The sequence below is a fragment of the Lampetra planeri genome, chromosome 62 (genome assembly GCF_965212315.1).
Source record: "Lampetra planeri chromosome 62, kcLamPlan1.2.h2, whole genome shotgun sequence".
Taxonomy (NCBI): domain Eukaryota; kingdom Metazoa; phylum Chordata; class Hyperoartia; order Petromyzontiformes; family Petromyzontidae; genus Lampetra; species Lampetra planeri.
Window position 1 is genome coordinate 413,090 of NC_136168.1, and position 25,525 is coordinate 438,614.

Genomic DNA, 25,525 nt, shown 5'->3' on the forward strand with positions numbered 1-25,525 from the left:
GACACCAGGAGAGAGACACAGGTGGGAGTGAGGGAGACACCAGGAAACAGAGACACAGGTGGGAGTGAGGGAGACACGAGGGGACAGAGACACAGGTGGGAGTGAGGGAGACACCAGGAGAGAGACACAGGTGGGAGGGAGGGAGACACCAGGAGAGAGACACAGGTGGGAGTGAGGGAGACACCAGGAGAGAGACACAGGTGGGAGTGAGGGAGACACCAGGAGACAGAGACACAGGTGGGAGTGAGGGAGACACGAGGGGACAGAGACACAGGTGGGAGTGAGGGATAAACGAGGGGACAGAGACACAGGTGGGAGTGAGGGAGACAAGAGGGGACAGAGACACAGGTGGGAGTGAGGGAGACACCAGGAGACAGAGACACAGGTGGGAGTGAGGGAGACCCAGGAGACAGACACAGGTGGGAGTGAGGGAGACACCAGGAGAGAGAGACACAGGTGGGAGTGAGGGAGACACCAGGCGAGAGACACAGGTGGGAGTGAGGGAGACATGAGGAGACAGAGACACAGGTGGGAGTGAGGGAGACACCAGGAGAGAGACACAGGTGGGAGTGAGGGAGACACGAGGGGACAGAGACACAGGTGGGAGTGAGGGAGACACCAGGAGACAGAGACACAGGTGGGAATGAGGGAGACACGAGGGGACAGAGACACAGGTGGGGGTGAGGGAGACACCAGGAGAGAGACACAGGTGGGAGTGAGGGAGACACGAGGGGACAGAGACACAGGTGGGAGTGGGGGAGACACCAGGAGACAGAGACACAGGTGGGAGTGAGGGAGACACCAGGAGAGAGACACAGGTGGGAGTGAGGGAGACACGAGGGGACAGAGACACAGGTGGGAGTGGGGGAGACACCAGGAGACAGAGACACAGGTGGGAGTGAGGGAGACACCAGGAGAGACACACAGGTGGGAGTGGGGGAGACACCAGGAGAGAGACACAGGTGGGAGTGGGGGAGACGCCAGGAGAGAGACACAGGTGGGAGTGAGGTAGACGCCAGGAGAGAGACACAGGTGGGAGTGGGGGAGACACCAGGAGAGAGACACAGGTGGGAGTGAGGGAGACACCAGGAGAGAGACACAGGTGGGAGTGGGGGAGACACCAGGAGAGAGACACAGGTGGGAGTGAGGGAGACGCCAGGAGAGAGACACAGGTGGGAGTGGGGGAGACACCAGGAGAGAGACACAGGTGGGAGTGGGGGATACACCAGGAGAGAGACACAGGTGGGAGTGAGGGAGACGCCAGGAGAGAGACACAGGTGGGAGTGGGGGAGACACCAGGAGAGAGACACAGGTGGGAGTGAGGGAGACACCAGGAGAGAGACACAGGTGGGAGTGGGGGAGACACCAGGAGAGAGACACAGGTGGGAGTGAGGGAGACACCAGGAGAGAGACACAGGTGGGAGTGGGGGAGACACCAGGAGAGAGACACAGGTGGGAGTGAGGGAGACGCCAGGAGAGAGACACAGGTGGGAGTGGGGGAGACACCAGGAGAGAGACACAGGTGGGAGTGAGGGAGACGCCAGGAGAGAGACACAGGTGGGAGTGGGGGAGACACCAGGAGAGAGACACAGGTGGGAGTGAGGGAGACGCCAGGAGAGAGACACAGGTGGGAGTGGGGGAGACGCCAGGAGAGAGACACAGGTGGGAGTGGGGGAGACACCAGGAGAGAGACACAGGTGGGAGTGAGGGAGACACCAGGAGACAGAGACACAGGTGGGAATGAGGGAGACACCGGGAGAGAGACACAGGTGGGAGTGAGGGAGACACCAGGAGAGAGACACAGGTGGGAGTGAGGGAGACACGAGGAGACAGAGACACAGGTGGGAGTGAGGGAGACACCGGGAGAGAGACACAGGTGGGAGTGAGGGAGACACGAGGAGACAGACAGGTGGGAGTGAGGGAGACACCAGGAGACAGACACAGGTGGGAGTGAGGGAGACACCAGGAGACAGAGACACAGGTGGGAGTGAGGGAGACACCAGGAGAGAGACACAGGTGGGAGTGAGGGAGACACGAGGGGACAGAGACACAGGTGGGAGTGAGGGAAACACGAGGGGACAGAGACACAGGTGGGAGTGGGGGAGACACCAGGAGACAGAGACACAGGTGGGAGTGAGGGAGACACGAGGAGAGAGACACAGGTGGGAGTGGGGGAAACACGAGGGTACAGAGACACAGGTGGGAGTGAGGGAGACACCGGGAGAGAGACACAGGTGGGAGTGAGGGAAACACGAGGGGACAGAGACACAGGTGGGAGTGAGGGAGACATGAGGGGACAGAGACACAGGTGGGAGTGAGGGAGACACGAGGGGACAGAGACACAGGTGGGAGTGAGGGAGACACGAGGGGACAGAGACACAGGTGGGAGTGAGGGAGACTCCAGGAGAGAGACACAGGTGGGAGTGAAGGAGACACGAGGAGACAGAGACACAGGTGTGAGTGAGGGAAACACGAGGGGACAGAGACACAGGTGGGAGTGCGGGAGACACGAGGGTACAGAGACACAGGTGGGAGTGAGGGAGACACCAGGAGAGAGACACAGGTGGGAGTGAGGGAGACACCAGAAGACAGAGACACAGGTGGGGGTGAGGGAGACACGAGGAGACAGAGACACAGGTGGGAGTGAGGGAGACACGAGGAGACAGAGACACAGGTGGGGGTGAGGTAGACACGAGGAGACAGAGACACAGGTGGGGGTGAGGGAGACACGAGGAGACAGAGACACAGGTGGGGGTGAGGGAGACACGAGGAGACAGAGACACAGGTGGGAGTGAGGGAGACACCAGGAGACAGAAACAGGTGGGAGTGAGGGAGACACCAAGAGACAGACACAGGTGGGAGTGAGGGAGACACCAGGAGACAGAGACACAGGTGGGAGTGAGGGAGACACCAGGAGACAGAGACACAGGTGGGAGTGAGGGAGACACCAGAAGACAGAGACACAGGTGGGGGTGGGGGAGACGCCAGGAGAGAGACACAGGTGGGAGTGGAGGAGACACCAGGAGAGAGACACAGGTGGGAATGAGGGAGACACCGGGAGAGAGACACAGGTGGGAGTGAGGGAGACACCAGGAGAGAGACACAGGTGGGAGTGAGGGAGACACCAGGAGAGAGACACAGGTGGGAGTGGGGGAGACACCAGGAGAGAGACACAGGTGGGAGTGAGGGAGACACCAGGAGACAGAGACACAGGTGGGAATGAGGGAGACACCGGGAGAGAGACACAGGTGGGAGTGAGGGAGACACCAGGAGAGAGACACAGGTGGGAGTGAGGGAGACACGAGGAGACAGAGACACAGGTGGGAGTGAGGGAGACACCGGGAGAGAGACACAGGTGGGAGTGAGGGAGACACGAGGAGACAGACACAGGTGGGAGTGAGGGAGACACCAGGAGACAGACACAGGTGGGAGTGAGGGAGACACCAGGAGACAGAGACACAGGTGGGAGTGAGGGAGACACCAGGAGAGAGACACAGGTGGGAGTGAGGGAGACACGAGGGGACAGAGACACAGGTGGGAGTGAGGGAAACACGAGGGGACAGAGACACAGGTGGGAGTGAGGGAGACACCAGGAGACAGAGACACAGGTGGGAGTGAGGGAGACACGAGGAGAGAGACACAGGTGGGAGTGGGGGAAACACGAGGGTACAGAGACACAGGTGGGAGTGAGGGAGACACCGGGAGAGAGACACAGGTGGGAGTGAGGGAAACACGAGGGGACAGAGACACAGGTGGGAGTGAGGGAGACACGAGGGGACAGAGACACAGGTGGGAGTGAGGGAGACACGAGGGGACAGAGACACAGGTGGGAGTGAGGGAGACTCCAGGAGAGAGACACAGGTGGGAGTGAAGGAGACACGAGGAGACAGAGACACAGGTGGGGGTGAGGGAGACACGAGGAGACAGAGACACAGGTGGGAGTGAGGGAAACACGAGGGGACAGAGACACAGGTGGGAGTGCGAGAGACACGAGGGGACAGAGACACAGGTGGGAGTGAGGGAGACACCAGGAGAGAGACACAGGTGGGAGTGAGGGAGACACCAGAAGACAGAGACACAGGTGGGGGTGAGGGAGACACGAGGAGACAGAGACACAGGTGGGGGTGAGGGAGACACGAGGAGACAGAGACACAGGTGGGGGTGAGGTAGACACGAGGAGACAGAGACACAGGTGGGGGTGAGGGAGACACGAGGAGACAGAGACACAGGTGGGGGTGAGGGAGACACGAGGAGACAGAGACACAGGTGGGAGTGAGGGAGACACCAGGAGACAGACACAGGTGGGAGTGAGGGAGACACCAAGAGACAGATACAGGTGGGAGTGAGGGAGACACCAGGAGACAGAGACACAGGTGGGAGTGAGGGAGACACCAGGAGACAAAGACACAGGTGGGAGTGAGGGAGACACCAGAAGACAGAGACACAGGTGGGGGTGAGGGAGACACGAGGAGACAGAGACACAGGTGGGAGTGAGGGAGACACGAGGAGACAGAGACACAGGTGGGAGTGAGGGAGACACCAGAAGACAGAGACACAGGTGGGATTGGGGGAGACACCAGGAGACAGAGACACAGGTGGGAGTGAGGGAGACACCAGGAGAGAGACACAGGTGGGAGTGAGGGAGACACGAGGGGACAGAGACACAGGTGGGAGTGGGGGAGACACCAGGAGACAGAGACACAGGTGGGAGTGAGGGAGACACCAGGAGAGACACACAGGTGGGAGTGGGGGAGACACCAGGAGAGAGACACAGGTGGGAGTGGGGGAGACGCCAGGAGAGAGACACAGGTGGGAGTGAGGGAGACGCCAGGAGAGAGACACAGGTGGGAGTGGGGGAGACACCAGGAGAGAGACACAGGTGGGAGTGAGGGAGACACCAGGAGAGAAACACAGGTGGGAGTGGGGGAGACACCAGGAGAGAGACACAGGTGGGAGTGAGGGAGACGCCAGGAGAGAGACACAGGTGGGAGTGGGGGAGACACCAGGAGAGAGACACAGGTGGGAGTGGGGGAGACACCAGGAGAGAGACACAGGTGGGAGTGAGGGAGACGCCAGGAGAGAGACACAGGTGGGAGTGGGGGAGACACCAGGAGAGAGACACAGGTGGGAGTGAGGGAGACACCAGGAGAGAGACACAGGTGGGAGTGGGGGAGACACCAGGAGAAAGACACAGGTGGGAGTGAGGGAGACACCAGGAGAGAGACACAGGTGGGAGTGGGGGAGACACCAGGAGAGAGACACAGGTGGGAGTGAGGGAGACGCCAGGAGAGAGACACAGGTGGGAGTGGGGGAGACACCAGGAGAGATACACAGGTGGGAGTGAGGGAGACGCCAGGAGAGAGACACAGGTGGGAGTGGGGGAGACACCAGGAGAGAGACACAGGTGGGAGTGAGGGAGACGCCAGGAGAGAGACACAGGTGGGAGTGGGGGAGACGCCAGGAGAGAGACACAGGTGGGAGTGGGGGAGACACCAGGAGAGAGACACAGGTGGGAGTGAGGGAGACACCAGGAGACAGAGACACAGGTGGGAATGAGGGAGACACCGGGAGAGAGACACAGGTGGGAGTGAGGGAGACACCAGGAGACAGAGACACAGGTGGGAATGAGGGAGACACCAGGAGAGAGACACAGGTGGGAGTGAGGGAGACACGAGGAGACAGAGACACAGGTGGGAGTGAGGGAGACACCGGGAGAGAGACACAGGTGGGAGTGAGGGAGACACGAGGAGACAGACACAGGTGGGAGTGAGGGAGACACCAGGAGACATACACAGGTGGGAGTGAGGGAGACACCAGGAGACAGAGACACAGGTGGGAGTGAGGGAAACACGAGGGGACAGAGACACAGGTGGGAGTGAGGGAGACACCAGGAGACAGAGACACAGGTGGGAGTGAGGGAGACACGAGGAGAGAGACACAGGTGGGAGTGGGGGAAACACGAGGGTACAGAGACACAGGTGGGAGTGAGGGAGACACCGGGAGAGAGACACAGGTGGGAGTGAGGGAAACACGAGGGGACAAAGACACAGGTGGGAGTGAGGGAGACACCGGGAGAGAGACACAGGTGGGAGTGAGGGAAACACGAGGGGACAGAGACACAGGTGGGAGTGAGGGAGACACGAGGGGACAGAGACACAGGTGGGAGTGAGGGAGACACGAGGGGACAGAGACACAGGTGGGAGTGAGGGAGACTCCAGGAGAGAGAGAGACAGGTGGGAGTGAAGGAGACACGAGGAGACAGAGACACAGGTGGGGGTGAGGGAGACACGAGGAGACAGAGACACAGGTGGGAGTGAGGGAAACACGAGGGGCAGAGACACAGGTGGGAGTGCGGGAGACACGAGGGGACAGAGACACAGGTGGGAGTGAGGGAGACACCAGGAGAGAGACACAGGTGGGAGTGAGGGAGACACCAGAAGACAGAGACACAGGTGGGGGTGAGGGAGACACGAGGAGACAGAGACACAGGTGGGGGGTGAGGGAGACACGAGGAGACAGAGACACAGGTGGGAGTGAGGGAGACACCAGAAGACAGAGACACAGGTGGGATTGGGGGAGACACCAGGAGACAGAGACACAGGTGGGAGTGAGGGAGACACCAGGAGAGAGACACAGGTGGGAGTGAGGGAGACACGAGGGGACAGAGACACAGGTGGGAGTGGGGGAGACACCAGGAGACAGAGACACAGGTGGGAGTGAGGGAGACACCAGGAGAGACACACAGGTGGGAGTGGGGGAGACACCAGGAGAGAGACACAGGTGGGAGTGCGGGAGACACGAGGGGACAGAGACACAGGTGGGAGTGAGGGAGACACCAGGAGAGAGACACAGGTGGGAGTGAGGGAGACACCAGAAGACAGAGACACAGGTGGGGGTGAGGGAGACACGAGGAGACAGAGACACAGGTGGGAGTGAGGGAGACACGAGGAGACAGAGACACAGGTGGGAGTGAGGGAGACACCAGAAGACAGAGACACAGGTGGGATTGGGGGAGACACCAGGAGACAGAGACACAGGTGGGAGTGAGGGAGACACCAGGAGAGAGACACAGGTGGGAGTGAGGGAGACACGAGGGGACAGAGACACAGGTGGGAGTGGGGGAGACACCAGGAGACAGAGACACAGGTGGGAGTGAGGGAGACACCAGGAGAGACACACAGGTGGGAGTGGGGGAGACACCAGGAGAGAGACACAGGTGGGAGTGGGGGAGACGCCAGGAGAGAGACACAGGTGGGAGTGAGGGAGACGCCAGGAGAGAGACACAGGTGGGAGTGGGGGAGACACCAGGAGAGAGACACAGGTGGGAGTGAGGGAGACACCAGGAGAGAAACACAGGTGGGAGTGGGGGAGACACCAGGAGAGAGACACAGGTGGGAGTGAGGGAGACGCCAGGAGAGAGACACAGGTGGGAGTGGGGGAGACACCAGGAGAGAGACACAGGTGGGAGTGGGGGAGACACCAGGAGAGAGACACAGGTGGGAGTGAGGGAGACGCCAGGAGAGAGACACAGGTGGGAGTGGGGGAGACACCAGGAGAGAGACACAGGTGGGAGTGAGGGAGACACCAGGAGAGAGACACAGGTGGGAGTGGGGAGACACCAGGAGAAAGACACAGGTGGGAGTGAGGGAGACACCAGGAGAGAGACACAGGTGGGAGTGGGGGAGACACCAGGAGAGAGACACAGGTGGGAGTGAGGGAGACGCCAGGAGAGAGACACAGGTGGGAGTGGGGGAGACACCAGGAGAGAGACACAGGTGGGAGTGAGGGAGACGCCAGGAGAGAGACACAGGTGGGAGTGGGGGAGACACCAGGAGAGAGACACAGGTGGGAGTGAGGGAGACGCCAGGAGAGAGACACAGGTGGGAGTGGGGGAGACGCCAGGAGAGAGACACAGGTGGGAGTGGGGGAGACACCAGGAGAGAGACACAGGTGGGAGTGAGGGAGACACCAGGAGACAGAGACACAGGTGGGAATGAGGGAGACACCGGGAGAGAGACACAGGTGGGAGTGAGGGAGACACCAGGAGACAGAGACACAGGTGGGAATGAGGGAGACACCAGGAGAGAGACACAGGTGGGAGTGAGGGAGACACGAGGAGACAGAGACACAGGTGGGAGTGAGGGAGACACCGGGAGAGAGACACAGGTGGGAGTGAGGGAGACACGAGGAGACAGACACAGGTGGGAGTGAGGGAGACACCAGGAGACAGACACAGGTGGGAGTGAGGGAGACACCAGGAGACAGAGACACAGGTGGGAGTGAGGGAAACACGAGGGGACAGAGACACAGGTGGGAGTGAGGGAGACACCAGGAGACAGAGACACAGGTGGGAGTGAGGGAGACACGAGGAGAGAGACACAGGTGGGAGTGGGGGAAACACGAGGGTACAGAGACACAGGTGGGAGTGAGGGAGACACCGGGAGAGAGACACAGGTGGGAGTGAGGGAAACACGAGGGGACAAAGACACAGGTGGGAGTGAGGGAGACACCGGGAGAGAGACACAGGTGGGAGTGAGGGAAACACGAGGGGACAGAGACACAGGTGGGAGTGAGGGAGACACGAGGGGACAGAGACACAGGTGGGAGTGAGGGAGACACGAGGGGACAGAGACACAGGTGGGAGTGAGGGAGACTCCAGGAGAGAGAGACAGGTGGGAGTGAAGGAGACACGAGGAGACAGAGACACAGGTGGGGGTGAGGGAGACACGAGGAGACAGAGACACAGGTGGGAGTGAGGGAAACACGAGGGGCAGAGACACAGGTGGGAGTGCGGGAGACACGAGGGGACAGAGACACAGGTGGGAGTGAGGGAGACACGAGGGGACAGAGACACAGGTGGGAGTGAGGGAGACACGAGGGGACAGAGACACAGGTGGGAGTGAGGGAGACTCCAGGAGAGAGAGACAGGTGGGAGTGAAGGAGACACGAGGAGACAGAGACACAGGTGGGGGTGAGGGAGACACGAGGAGACAGAGACACAGGTGGGAGTGAGGGAAACACGAGGGGCAGAGACACAGGTGGGAGTGCGGGAGACACGAGGGGACAGAGACACAGGTGGGAGTGAGGGAGACACCAGGAGAGAGACACAGGTGGGAGTGAGGGAGACACCAGAAGACAGAGACACAGGTGGGGGTGAGGGAGACACGAGGAGACAGAGACACAGGTGGGGGGTGAGGGAGACACGAGGAGACAGAGACACAGGTGGGGGTGAGGTAGACACGAGGAGACAGAGACACAGGTGGGGGTGAGGGAGACACGAGGAGACAGAGACACAGGTGGGGGTGAGGGAGACACGAGGAGACAGAGACACAAGTGGGAGTGAGGGAGACACCAGGAGACAGACACAGGTGGGAGTGAGGGAGACACCAGGAGACAGACACAGGTGGGAGTGAGGGAGACACCAGGAGACAGAGACACAGGTGGGAGTGAGGGAGACACCAGGAGACAGAGACACAGGTGGGAGTGAGGGAGACACCAGAAGACAGAGACACAGGTGGGGATGAGGGAGACACGAGGAGACAGAGACACAGGTGGGAGTGAGGGAGACACGAGGAGACAGAGACACAGGTGGGAGTGAGGGAGACACCAGAAGACAGAGACACAGGTGGGGGTGAGGGAGACACGAGGAGACAGAGACACAGGTGGGAGTGAGGGAGACACGAGGAGACAGAGACACAGGTGGGAGTGAGGGAGACACCAGAAGACAGAGACACAGGTGGGAGTGAGGGAGACACCAGAAGACAGAGACACAGGTGGGGGTGAGGGAGACACGTAGAGACAGAGACACAGGTGGAAGTGAGGGAAACACCAGAAGACAGAGACACAGGTGGGGGTGAGGGAGACACGAGGAGACAGAGACACAGGTGGGAGTGAGGGAGACACCAGAAGACAGAGACACAGGTGGGGGTGAGGGAGACACGAGGAGACAGAGACACAGGTGGGAGTGAGGGAGACACCAGAAGACAGAGACACAGGTGGGAGTGAGGGAGACACCAGGAGACAAACACAGGTGGGAGTGAGGGAGACACGAGGAGACAGAGACACAGGTGGGAGTGAGGGAGACACGAAGGGACAGAGACACAGGTGGGAGTGAGGGAGACACCAGGAGAGAGACACAGGCGGGAGTGAGGGAGACACGAGGGGACAGAGACACAGGTGGGAGTGAGGGAGACACCAGGAGAGAGACACAGGTGGAATTGAGGGAGAGACCAGGACACAGAGACACTGGTGGGAGTGAGGTAGACACGAGGAGACAGAGACACAGGTGGGGGTGAGGGAGACACGAGGAGACAGAGACACAGGTGGGGGTGAGGGAGACACGAGGAGACAGAGACACAGGTGGGAGTGAGGGAGACACCAGGAGACAGACACAGGTGGGAGTGAGGGAGACACCAGGAGACAGACACAGGTGGGAGTGAGGGAGACACCAGGAGACAGAGACACAGGTGGGAGTGAGGGAGACACCAGGAGACAGAGACACAGGTGGGAGTGAGGGAGACACCAGAAGACAGAGACACAGGTGGGGATGAGGGAGACACGAGGAGACAGAGACACAGGTGGGAGTGAGGGAGACACGAGGAGACAGAGACACAGGTGGGAGTGAGGGAGACACCAGAAGACAGAGACACAGGTGGGGGTGAGGGAGACACGAGGAGACAGAGACACAGGTGGGAGTGAGGGAGACACGAGGAGACAGAGACACAGGTGGGAGTGAGGGAGACACCAGAAGACAGAGACACAGGTGGGAGTGAGGGAGACACCAGAAGACAGAGACACAGGTGGGGGTGAGGGAGACACGTAGAGACAGAGACACAGGTGGAAGTGAGGGAAACACCAGAAGACAGAGACACAGGTGGGGGTGAGGGAGACACGAGGAGACAGAGACACAGGTGGGAGTGAGGGAGACACCAGAAGACAGAGACACAGGTGGGGGTGAGGGAGACACGAGGAGACAGAGACACAGGTGGGAGTGAGGGAGACACCAGAAGACAGAGACACAGGTGGGAGTGAGGGAGACACCAGGAGACAAACACAGGTGGGAGTGAGGGAGACACGAGGAGACAGAGACACAGGTGGGAGTGAGGGAGACACGAAGGGACAGAGACACAGGTGGGAGTGAGGGAGACACCAGGAGAGAGACACAGGCGGGAGTGAGGGAGACACGAGGGGACAGAGACACAGGTGGGAGTGAGGGAGACACCAGGAGAGAGACACAGGTGGGAATGAGGGAGAGACCAGGACACAGAGACACTGGTGGGAGTGAGGGAGACACGAGGAGACAGGGACACAGGTGGGAGTGAGGGAGACACCAGGAGACAGACACAGGTGGGAGTGAGGGAGACACCAGGAGACAGACACAGGTGGGAGTGAGGGAGACACCAGGAGACAGAGACACAGGTGGGAGTGAGGGAGACACCAGGAGACAGAGACACAGGTGGGAGTGAGGGAGACACCAGAAGACAGAGACACAGGTGGGGGTGAGGGAGACACGAGGAGACAGAGACACAGGTGGTAGTAAGGGAGACACGAGGAGACAGAGACACAGGTGGGAGTGAGGGAGACACCAGAAGACAGAGACACAGGTGGGGGTGAGGGAGACACGAGGAGACAGAGACACAGGTGGGAGTGAGGGAGACACGAGGAGACAGAGACACAGGTGGGAGTGAGGGAGACACCAGAAGACAGAGACACAGGTGGGAGTGAGGGAGACACCAGAAGACAGAGACACAGGTGGGGGTGAGGGAGACACGTAGAGACAGAGACACAGGTGGAAGTGAGGGAAACACCAGAAGACAGAGACACAGGTGGGGGTGAGGGAGACACGAGGAGACAGAGACACAGGTGGGAGTGAGGGAGACACCAGAAGACAGAGACACAGGTGGGGGTGAGGGAGACACGAGGAGACAGAGACACAGGTGGGAGTGAGGGAGACACCAGAAGACAGAGACACAGGTGGGAGTGAGGGAGACACCAGGAGACAAACACAGGTGGGAGTGAGGGAGACACGAGGAGACAGAGACACAGGTGGGAGTGAGGGAGACACGAAGGGACAGAGACACAGGTGGGAGTGAGGGAGACACCAGGAGAGAGACACAGGCGGGAGTGAGGGAGACACGAGGGGACAGAGACACAGGTGGGAGTGAGGGAGACACCAGGAAAGAGACACAGGTGGGAATGAGGGAGAGACCAGGACACAGAGACACAGGTGGGAGTGAGGGAGACACCATGACACAGAGACACTGGTGGGAGTGAGGGAGACACGAGGAGACAGGGACACAGGTGGGAGTGGGGGAGACACGAGGAGACAGAGACACAGGTGGGAGTGAGGGAGACACAAGGAGACAGACACAGGTGGGAGTGAGGGAGACACGAGGAGACAGAGACACAGGTGGGAGTGAGGGAGACACGAGGAGACATAGACACAGGTGGGAGTGAGGGAGACACGAGGAGACAGAGACACAGGTGGGAGTGAGGGAGACACGAGGAGACATAGACACAGGTGGGAGTGAGGGAGACACGAGGAGACAGAGATACAGGTGGGAGTGAGGGAGACGCCAGGAGACAGAGACACAGGTGGGAGTGAGGGAGACACCAGGAGACAGACACAGGTGGGAGTGAGGGAGACACGAGGAGACAGACACAGGTGGGAGTGAGGGAGACACCAGGAGACAGAGACACAGGTGGGAGTGAGGGAGACACCAGGAAACAGACACAGGTGGGAGTGAGGGAGACACGAGGAGACAGACACAGGTGGGAGTGAGGGAGACACGAGAAGACAGAGACACAGGTGGGGGTGAGGGAGACACGAGGAGACAGAGACACAGGTCGGAGTGAGGGAGATACGAGAAGACAGAGACACAGGTGGGGGTGAGGGAGACACGAGGAGACAGAGACACAGGTGGGAGTGAGGGAGACACCAGGACACAGAGACACAGGTGGGAGTGAGGGAGACACGAGGAGACAGGGACACAGGTGGGAGTGAGGAAGACACGAGGAGACAGAGACACAGGTGGGAGTGAGGGAGACACAAGGAGACAGACACAGGTGGGAGTGAGGGAGAGACCAGGACACAGAGACACAGGTGGGAGTGAGGGAGACACCATGACACAGAGACACTGGTGGGAGTGAGGGAGACACGAGGAGACAGGGACACAGGTGGGAGTGGGGGAGACACGAGGAGACAGAGACACAGGTGGGAGTGAGGGAGACACAAGGAGACAGACACAGGTGGGAGTGAGGGAGACACGAGGAGACAGAGACACAGGTGGGAGTGAGGGAGACACGAGGAGACATAGACACAGGTGGGAGTGAGGGAGACACGAGGAGACAGAGACACAGGTGGGAGTGAGGGAGACACGAGGAGACATAGACACAGGTGGGAGTGAGGGAGACACGAGGAGACAGAGATACAGGTGGGAGTGAGGGAGACGCCAGGAGACAGAGACACAGGTGGGAGTGAGGGAGACACCAGGAGACAGACACAGGTGGGAGTGAGGGAGACACGAGGAGACAGACACAGGTGGGAGTGAGGGAGACACCAGGAGACAGAGACACAGGTGGGAGTGAGGGAGACACCAGGAGACAGACACAGGTGGGAGTGAGGGAGACACGAGGAGACAGACACAGGTGGGAGTGAGGGAGACACGAGAAGACAGAGACACAGGTGGGGGTGAGGGAGACACGAGGAGACAGAGACACAGGTCGGAGTGAGGGAGATACGAGAAGACAGAGACACAGGTGGGGGTGAGGGAGACACGAGGAGACAGAGACACAGGTGGGAGTGAGGGAGACACCAGGACACAGAGACACAGGTGGGAGTGAGGGAGACACGAGGAGACAGGGACACAGGTGGGAGTGAGGAAGACACGAGGAGACAGAGACACAGGTGGGAGTGAGGGAGACACAAGGAGACAGACACAGGTGGGAGTGAGGGAGACACGAGGAGATAGAGACACAGGTGGGAGTGAGGGAGACACGAGGAGACAGAGACACAGGTGGGGGTGAGGGAGACACCAGGAGACAGACACAGGTGGGAGTGAGGGAGACACGAGGAGACATAGACACAGGTGGGAGTGAGGGAGACACGAGGAGACAGAGACACAGGTGGGATTGAGGGAGACACGAGGAGACATAGACACAGGTGGGAGTGAGGGAGACACGAGACAGAGACACAGGTGGGAGTGAGGGAGACGCCAGGAGACAGAGACACAGGTGGGAGTGAGGGAGACACCAGGAGACAGACACAGGTGGGAGTGAGGGAGACACGAGGAGACAGACACAGGTGGGAGTGAGGGAGAACCAGGAGACAGACACAGGTGGGAGTGAGGGAGACACGAGGAGACAGACACAGGTGGGAGTGAGGGAGACACGAGAAGACAGAGACACAGGTGGGGGTGAGGGAGACACGAGGAGACAGAGACACAGGTGGGAGTGAGGGAGACGCCAGGAGACAGAGACACAGGTGGGAGTGAGGGAGACACCAGGAGAGAGACACAGGTGGGAGTGAGGGAGACACCAGGAGACAGACACAGGTGGGAGTGAGGGAGACACGAGGAAACAGACACAGGTGGGAGTGAGGGAGACACCAGGAGACAGAGACACAGGTGGGAGTGAGGGAGACACGAGGGGACAGAGACACAGGTGGGATTGAGGGAGACACGAGGGGATAGAGACACAGGTGGGAGTGAGGGAGACACCAGGAGAGAGACACAGGTGGGAGTGAGGGAGACACCAGGAGAGAGACACAGATGGGAGTGAGGGAGACACCAGGAAAGAGACACAGATGGGAGTGAGGGAGACACCAGGAGAGAGACACAGATGGGAGTGAGGGAGACACCAGGAGAGAGACACAGATGGGAGTGAGGGAGACACCACGAGAGAGACACAGGTGGGAATGAGGGAGACACCAGGAGAGAGACACAGATGGGAGTGGGGGAGACACCAGGAGACAGAGACACAGGTGGGAGTGAGGGAGACACGAGTAGAGAGACACAGGTGGGGGTGAGGGAGACACGAGGAGACAGAGACACAGGTGGGAGTGAGGGAGACACGAGGAGACATAGACACAGGAGGGAGTGAGGGAGACACGAGGAGATAGAGACACAGGTGGGAGTGAGGGAGATGCCAGGAGACAGAGACACAGGTGGGAGTGAGGGAGACACCAGGAGACAGACACAGGTGGGAGTGAGGGAGACACGAGGAGACAGACACAGGTGGGAGTGAGGGAGACACCAGGAGACAGAGACACAGGTGAGAGTGAGGGAGACACCAGGAGACAGACACAGGTGGGAGTGACGGAGACACGAGGAGACAGACACAGGTGGGAGTGAGGGAGACACGAGAAGACAGAGACACAGGTAGGGGTGAGGTAGACACGTGGAGACAGAGACACAGGTGGGAGTGAGGGAGACACGAGGAGACATAGACACAGGTGGGAGTGAGGGAGACACCAGGAGACAGACACAGGTGGGAGTGAGGGAGACACGAGGAGACAGACACAGGTGGGAGTGAGGGAGACACGAGGAGACAGAGACACAGGTGGGAGTGAGGTAGACACGAGGGGACAGAGACACAGGTGGGAGTGAGGGAGACACGAGGGGATAGAGACACAGGTGGGAGTGAGGGAGACACCAGGAGACAGACACAGGTGGGAGTGAGGGAGACACGAGGAGACAGACACAGGTGGGAGTGAGGGAGACACGAGGAGACAGAGACACAGGTGGGAGTGAGGTAGACACGAGGGGACAGAGACACAGGTGGGAGTGAGGGAGACACGAGGGGATAGAGACACAGGTGGGAGTGAGGGAGACACCAGGAGAGAGACACAGGTGGGAGTGAGGGAGACACCAGGAGAGAGACACAGGTGGGAATGAGGGAGACACCTGGAGACAGAGACACAGGTGGGAGTGAGGGAGACACCAGGAGACAGAGACACAGGTGGGAGTGAGAGAGACACCAGGAGAGAGACAGAGATGGGAGTGAAGGAGACACCAGGAGACAGACACAGGTGGGAGTGAGGGAGACACGAGGAGACAGACACAGGTGGGAGTGAGGGAGACACCAGGAGACAGAGACACAGGTGGGAGTGAGGGAGACACGAGGGGACAGAGACACAGGTGGGAGTGAGGGAGACATGAGGGGATAGAGACACAGGTGGGAGTGAGGGAGACACCAGGAGAGAGACACAGGTGGGAGTGAGGGAGACACCAGGAGAGAGACACAGATGGGAGTGAGGGAGACACCAGGAGAAAGACACAGATGGGAGTGAGGGAGACACCAGGAGAGAGACACAGATGGGAGTGAGGGAGACACCAGGAGAGAGACACAGGTGGGAATGAGGGAGACACCAGGAGAGAGACACAGGTGGGAGTGAGGGAGACACCAGGAGACAGAGACACAGGTGGGAGTGAGGGAGACACGAGGGGACAGAGACACAGGTGGGAGTGAGGGAGACACGAGGGGATAGAGAAACAGGTGGGAGTGAGGGAGACACGAGGAGAGAGACACAGGTGGGAGTGAGGGAGACACCAGGAGAGAGACACAGATGGGAGTGAGGGAGATACCAGGAGAGAGACACAGATGGGAGTGAGGGAGACACCAGGCGAGAGACACAGATGGGAGTGAGGGAGACACCAGGAGAGAGACACAGGTGGGAATTAGGGAGACGCCAGGAGAGAGACACAGATGGGAGTGGGGGAGACACCAGGAGACAGAGACACAGGTGGGAGTGAGGGAGACACGAGGAAAGAGACACAGGTGGGGGTGAGGGAGACACGAGGAGACAGAGACACAGGTGGGAGTGAGGGAGACACGAGGAGACATAGACACAGGTGGGAGTGAGGGAGACACGAGGAGACAGAGAAACAGGTGGGAGTGAGGGAGACGCCAGGAGACAGAGACACAGGTGGGAGTGAGGGAGACACCAGGAGACAGACACAGGTGGGAGTGAGGGAGACACGAGGAGACAGACACAGGTGGGAGTGAGGGAGACACCAGGAGACAGAGACACAGGTGGGAGTGAGGGAGACACCAGGAGACAGACACAGGTGGGAGTGAGGGAGACACGAGAAGACAGAGACACAGGTGGGGGTGAGGAAGACACGAGGAGACAGAGACACAGGTGGGAGTGAGGTAGACACGAGGGGACAGAGACACAGTTGGGAGTGAGGGAGACACGAGGGGATAGAGACACAGGTGGGAGTGAGGGAGACACCAAGAGAGAGACACAGGTGGGAGTGAGGGAGACACCAAGAGAGAGACACAGATGGGAGTGAGGGAGACACCAGGAGAGAGACACAGATGGGAGTGAGGGAGACACCAGGAGAGAGACACAGATGGGAGTGAGGGAGACACCAGGAGAGAGACACAGATGGGAGTGAGGGAGACACCAGGAGAGAGACACAGTTGGGAATGAGGGAGACACCTGGAGACAGAGACACAGGTGGGAGTGAGGGAGACACCAGGAGACAGACACAGGTGGGAGTGAGGGAGACACCAGGAGAGAGACACAGATGGGAGTGGGGGAGACACCAGGAGAGAGACACAGGTGGGAGTGAGGGAGACACCAGGAGAGAGACACAGGTGGGAGTGAGGGAGACACCAGGAGAGAGACACAGATGGGAGTGAGGGAGACACCAGGAGAGAGACACAGATGGGAGTGAGGGAGACACCAGGAGAGATACACAGATGGGAGTGAGGGAGACACCAGGAGAGAGACACAGGTGGGAATGAGGGAGACACCAGGAGAGAGACACAGGTGGGAGTGAGGGAGACACCAGGAGACAGAAACACAGGTGGGAGTGAGGGAGACACGAGGAGACATAGACACAGGTGGTAGTGAGGGAGACACGAGGAGACAGAGACACAGGTGGGAGTGAGGGAGACGCCAGGAGACAGAGACACAGGTGGGAGTGAGGGAGACACCAGGAGACAGACACAGGTGGGAGTGAGGGAGACACGAAAAGACAGAGACACAGGTGGGGGTGAGGGAGACACGAGGAGACAGAGACACAGGTGGGAGTGAGGTAGACACGAGGGGACAGAGACACAGGTGGGAGTGAGGGAGACACGAGGGGATAGAGACACAGGTGGGAGTGAGGGAGACACCAGGAGAGAGACACAGGTGGGAGTGAGGGAGACACCAAGAGAGAGACACAGATGGGAGTGAGGGAGACACCAGGAGAGAGACACAGATGGGAGTGAGGGAGACACCAGGAGAGAGACACAGATGGGAGTGAGGGAGACACCAGGAGAGAGACACAGATGGGAGTGAGGGAGACACCAGGAGAGAGACACAGTTGGGAATGAGGGAGACACCTGGAGACAGAGACACAGGTGGGAGTGAGGGAGACACCAGGAGACAGAGACACAGGTGGGAGAGAGGGAGACACCAGGAGAGAGACACAGATGGGAGTGGGGGAGACACCAGGAGAGAGACACAGATGGGAGTGAGGGAGACACGAGGGGATAGAGACACAGGTGGGAGTGAGGGAGACACCAAGAGAGAGACACAGGTGGGAGTGAGGGAGACACCAAGAGAGAGACACAGATGGGAGTGAGGGAGACACCAGGAGAGAGACACAGATGGGAGTGAGGGAGACACCAGGAGAGAGACACAGATGGGAGTGAGGGAGACACCAGGAGAGAGACACAGATGGGAGTGAGGGAGACACCAGGAGAGAGACACAGTTGGGAATGAGGGAGACACCTGGAGACAGAGACACAGGTGGGAGTGAGGGAGACACCAGGAGACAGACACAGGTGGGAGTGAGGGAGACACCAGGAGAGAGACACAGATGGGAGTGGGGGAGACACCAGGAGAGAGACACAGGTGGGAGTGAGGGAGACACCAGGAGAGAGACACAGGTGGGAGTGAGGGAGACACCAGGAGAGAGACACAGATGGGAGTGAGGGAGACACCAGGAGAGAGACACAGATGGGAGTGAGGGAGACACCAGGAGAGATACACAGATGGGAGTGAGGGAGACACCAGGAGAGAGACACAGGTGGGAATGAGGGAGACACCAGGAGAGAGACACAGGTGGGAGTGAGGGAGACACCAGGAGACAGAAACACAGGTGGGAGTGAGGGAGACACGAGGAGACATAGACACAGGTGGTAGTGAGGGAGACACGAGGAGACAGAGACACAGGTGGGAGTGAGGGAGACGCCAGGAGACAGAGACACAGGTGGGAGTGAGGGAGACACCAGGAGACAGACACAGGTGGGAGTGAGGGAGACACGAAAAGACAGAGACACAGGTGGGGGTGAGGGAGACACGAGGAGACAGAGACACAGGTGGGAGTGAGGTAGACACGAGGGGACAGAGACACAGGTGGGAGTGAGGGAGACACGAGGGGATAGAGACACAGGTGGGAGTGAGGGAGACACCAGGAGAGAGACACAGGTGGGAGTGAGGGAGACACCAAGAGAGAGACACAGATGGGAGTGAGGGAGACACCAGGAGAGAGACACAGATGGGAGTGAGGGAGACACCAGGAGAGAGACACAGATGGGAGTGAGGGAGACACCAGGAGAGAGACACAGATGGGAGTGAGGGAGACACCAGGAGAGAGACACAGTTGGGAATGAGGGAGACACCTGGAGACAGAGACACAGGTGGGAGTGAGGGAGACACCAGGAGACAGAGACACAGGTGGGAGAGAGGGAGACACCAGGAGAGAGACACAGATGGGAGTGGGGGAGACACCAGGAGAGAGACACAGATGGGAGTGGGGGAGACACCAGGAGACAGAGACACAGGTGGGAGTGGGGGAGACACCAGGAGAGAGACACAGATGGGAGTGGGGGAGACACCAGGAGAGAGACACAGGTGGGAGTGGGGGAGACACCAGGAGAGAGAGACACAGGTGGGAGTGAGGGAGACACCAGGAGAGAGACACAGGTGGGATTGTGGGAGACACCAGGAGAGAGACACAGGTGGGAGTGGGGGAGACACCAGGAGAGAGACACAGGTGGGAGTGGGGGAGACACCAGGAGATAGAGACACAGGTGGTAGTGAGGGAGACACCAGGAGAGAGACACAGGTGGGAGTGAGGGAGACACCAGGTGAGATACACAGGTGGGAGTGGGGGAGACACCAGGAGAGAGACACAGGTGGGAGTGAGGGAGACGCCAGGAGACAGAGACACAGGTGGGAGTGGGGGAGACACCAGGAGAGAGACACAGGTGGGAGTGAGGGAGACGGCAGGAGAGAGACACAGGTGGGAGTGAGGGAGACGCCAGGAGAGAGACACAGGTGGGAATGGGGGAGACACCAGGAGAGAGACACAGGTGGAAGTGAGGGAGACGCCAGGAGAGAGACACAGGTGGGAGTGAGGGAGACACGAGGGGACAGAGACACAGGTGGGAGTGAGGGAGACACCAGGAGAGAGACACAGGTGGGAGTGAGGGAGACACCGGGAGAGAGACACCAGGAGAGAGACACAGGTGGGAGTGAGGGAGACACGAGGGGACAGAGACACAGGTGGGAGTGAGGGAGACACGAGGGGACAGAGACACAGGTGGGAGTGAGGGAGACACCAGGAGACAGAGACACAGGTGGGAGTGAGGGAGACACGAGGGGACAGAGACACAGGTGGGAGTGAGGGAGACACGAGGGGACAGAGACACAGGTGGGAGTGGGGGAGACACCAGGACACAGAGACACAGGTGGGAGTGAGGGAGACGCCAGGAGAGAGACACAGGTGGGAATGAGGGACACACCGGGAGACAGAGACACAGGTGGGAGTGAGGGAGACACCAGGAGACAGAGACACAGGTGGGAGTGAGGGAGACACGAGGGGACAGAGACACAGGTGGGAGTGAGGGAGACACGAGGGGACAGAGACACAGGTGGGAGTGAGGGAGACACCAGGAGAGAGACACAGGTGGGAGTGAGGGAGACACGAGGGGACAGAGACACAGGTGGGAGTGAGGGAGACACCAAGAGAGAGACACAGATGGGAGTGAGGGAGACACCAGGAGAGAGACACAGATGGGAGTGAGGGAGACACCAGGAGAGAGACACAGATGGGAGTGAGGGAGACACCAGGAGAGAGACACAGATGGGAGTGAGGGAGACACCAGGAGAGAGACACAGTTGGGAATGAGGGAGACACCTGGAGACAGAGACACAGGTGGGAGTGAGGGAGACACCAGGAGACAGAGACACAGGTGGGAGTGAGGGAGACACCAGGAGAGAGACACAGATGGGAGTGGGGGAGACACCAGGAGAGAGACACAGATGGGAGTGGGGGAGACACCAGGAGACAGAGACACAGGTGGGAGTGGGGGAGACACCAGGAGAGAGACACAGATGGGAGTGGGGGAGACACCAGGAGAGAGACACAGGTGGGAGTGGGGGAGACACCAGGAGAGAGAGACACAGGTGGGAGTGAGGGAGACACCAGGAGAGAGACACAGGTGGGATTGGGGGAGACACCAGGAGAGATACACAGGTGGGAGTGGGGGAGACACCAGGAGAGAGACACAGGTGGGAGAGGGGGAGACACCAGGAGATAGAGACACAGGTGGGAGTGAGGGAGACACCAGGAGAGAGACACAGGTGGGAGTGAGGGAGACACCAGGTGAGAGACACAGGTGGGAGTGGGGGAGACACCAGGAGAGAGACACAGGTGGGAGTGAGGGAGACGCCAGGAGACAGGGACACAGGTGGGAGTGGGGGAGACACCAGGAGAGAGACACAGGTGGGAGTGAGGGAGACGGCAGGAGAGAGACACAGGTGGGAGTGAGGGAGACGCCAGGAGAGAGACACAGGTGGGAATGGGGGAGACACCAGGAGAGAGACACAGGTGGAAGTGAGGGAGACGCCAGGAGAGAGACACAGATGGGAGTGAGGGAGACACCAGGAGAGAGACACAGATGGGAGTGAGGGAGACACCAGGAGAGAGACACAGATGGGAGTGAGGGAGACACCAGGAGAGAGACACAGATGGGAGTGAGGGAGACACCAGGAGAGAGACACAGTTGGGAATGAGGGAGACACCTGGAGACAGAGACACAGGTGGGAGTGAGGGAGACACCAGGAGACAGACACAGGTGGGAGTGAGGGAGACACCAGGAGAGAGACACAGATGGGAGTGGGGGAGACACCAGGAGAGAGACACAGGTGGGAGTGAGGGAGACACCAGGAGAGAGACACAGGTGGGAGTGAGGGAGACACCAGGAGAGAGACACAGATGGGAGTGAGGGAGACACCAGGAGAGAGACACAGATGGGAGTGAGGGAGACACCAGGAGAGATACACAGATGGGAGTGAGGGAGACACCAGGAGAGAGACACAGGTGGGAATGAGGGAGACACCAGGAGAGAGACACAGGTGGGAGTGAGGGAGACACCAAGAGACAGAAACACAGGTGGGAGTGAGGGAGACACGAGGAGACATAGACACAGGTGGTAGTGAGGGAGACACGAGGAGACAGAGACACAGGTGGGAGTGAGGGAGACGCCAGGAGACAGAGACACAGGTGGGAGTGAGGGAGACACCAGGAGACAGACACAGGTGGGAGTGAGGGAGACACGAAAAGACAGAGACACAGGTGGGGGTGAGGGAGACACGAGGAGACAGAGACACAGGTGGGAGTGAGGTAGACACGAGGGGACAGAGACACAGGTGGGAGTGAGGGAGACACGAGGGGATAGAGACACAGGTGGGAGTGAGGGAGACACCAGGAGAGAGACACAGGTGGGAGTGAGGGAGACACCAAGAGAGAGACACAGATGGGAGTGAGGGAGACACCAGGAGAGAGACACAGATGGGAGTGAGGGAGACACCAGGAGAGAGACACAGATGGGAGTGAGGGAGACACCAGGAGAGAGACACAGATGGGAGTGAGGGAGACACCAGGAGAGAGACACAGTTGGGAATGAGGGAGACACGTGGAGACAGAGACACAGGTGGGATTGTGGGAGACACCAGGAGAGAGACACAGGTGGGAGTGGGGGAGACACCAGGAGAGAGACACAGGTGGGAGTGGGGGAGACACCAGGAGATAGAGACACAGGTGGGAGTGAGGGAGACACCAGGAGAGAGACACAGGTGGGAGTGAGGGAGACACCAGGTGAGAGAGACAGGTGGGAGTGGGGGAGACACCAGGAGAGAGACACAGGTGGGAGTGAGGGAGACGCCAGGAGACAGAGACACAGGTGGGAGTGGGGGAGACACCAGGAGAGAGACACAGGTGGGAGTGAGGGAGACGGCAGGAGAGAGACACAGGTGGGAGTGAGGGAGACGCCAGGAGAGATACACAGGTGGGAATGGGGGAGACACCAGGAGAGAGACACAGGTGGAAGTGAGGGAGACGCCAGGAGAGAGACACAGGTGGGAGTGAGGGAGACACGAGGGGACAGAGACACAGGTGGGAGTGAGGGAGACACCAGGAGAAAGACACAGGTGGGAGTGAGGGAGACACCGGGAGAGAGACACCAGGAGAGAGACACAGGTGGGAGTGAGGGAGACACGAGGGGACAGAGACACAGGTGGGAGTGAGGGAGACACGAGGGGACAGAGACACAGGTGGGAGTGAGGGAGACACCAGGAGACAGAGACACAGGTGGGAGTGAGGGAGACACGAGGGGACAGAGACACAGGTGGGAGTGAGGGAGACACGAGGGGACAGAGACACAGGTGGGAGTGGGGGAGACACCAGGACACAGAGACACAGGTGGGAGTGAGGGAGACGCCAGGAGAGAGACACAGGTGGGAATGAGGGACACACCGGGAGACAGAGACACAGGTGGGAGTGAGGGAGACACCAGGAGACAGAGACACAGGTGGGAGTGAGGGAGACACGAGGGGACAGAGACACAGGTGGGAGTGAGGGAGACACGATGGGACAGAGACACAGGTGGGAGTGAGGGAGACACCAGGAGAGAGACACAGGTGGGAGTGAGGGAGACACGAGGGGACAGAGACACAGGTGGGAGTGAGGGAGACACCAAGAGAGAGACACAGGTGGGAGTGAGGGAGACACGAAAAGACAGAGACACAGGTGGGGGTGAGGGAGACACGAGGAGACAGAGACACAGGTGGGAGTGAGGGAGACGCCAGGAGACAGAGACACAGGTGGGAGTGAGGGAGACACCAGGAGACAGACACAGGTGGGAGTGAGGGAGACACGAAAAGACAGAGACACAGGTGGGGGTGAGGGAGACACGAGGAGACAGAGACACAGGTGGGAGTGAGGTAGACACGAGGGGACAGAGACACAGGTGGGAGTGAGGGAGACACGAGGGGATAGAGACACAGGTGGGAGTGAGGGAGACACCAGGAGAGAGACACAGGTGGGAGTGAGGGAGACACCAAGAGAGAGACACAGATGGGAGTGAGGGAGACACCAGGAGAGAGACACAGATGGGAGTGAGGGAGACACCAGGAGAGAGACACAGATGGGAGTGAGGGAGACACCAGGAGAGAGACACAGATGGGAGTGAGGGAGACACCAGGAGAGAGACACAGTTGGGAATGAGGGAGACACGTGGAGACAGAGACACAGGTGGGATTGTGGGAGACACCAGGAGAGAGACACAGGTGGGAGTGGGGGAGACACCAGGAGAGAGACACAGGTGGGAGTGGGGGAGACACCAGGAGATAGAGACACAGGTGGGAGTGAGGGAGACACCAGGAGAGAGACACAGGTGGGAGTGAGGGAGACACCAGGTGAGAGACACAGGTGGGAGTGGGGGAGACACCAGGAGAGAGACACAGGTGGGAGTGAGGGAGACGCCAGGAGACAGAGACACAGGTGGGAGTGGGGGAGACACCAGGAGAGAGACACAGGTGGGAGTGAGGGAGACGGCAGGAGAGAGACACAGGTGGGAGTGAGGGAGACGCCAGGAGAGAGACACAGGTGGGAATGGGGGAGACACCAGGAGAGAGACACAGGTGGAAGTGAGGGAGACGCCAGGAGAGAGACACAGGTGGGAGTGAGGGAGACACGAGGGGACAGAGACACAGGTGGGAGTGAGGGAGACACCAGGAGAGAGACACAGGTGGGAGTGAGGGAGACACCGGGAGAGAGACACCAGGAGAGAGACACAGGTGGGAGTGAGGGAGACACGAGGGGACAGAGACACAGGTGGGAGTGAGGGAGACACGAGGGGACAGAGACACAGGTGGGAGTGAGGGAGACACCAGGAGACAGAGACACAGGTGGGAGTGAGGGAGACACGAGGGGACAGAGACACAGGTGGGAGTGAGGGAGACACGAGGGGACAGAGACACAGGTGGGAGTGGGGGAGACACCAGGACACAGAGACACAGGTGGGAGTGAGGGAGACGCCAGGAGAGAGACACAGGTGGGAATGAGGGACACACCGGGAGACAGAGACACAGGTGGGAGTGAGGGAGACACCAGGAGACAGAGACACAGGTGGGAGTGAGGGAGACACGAGGGGACAGAGACACAGGTGGGAGTGAGGGAGACACGATGGGACAGAGACACAGGTGGGAGTGAGGGAGACACCAGGAGAGAGACACAGGTGG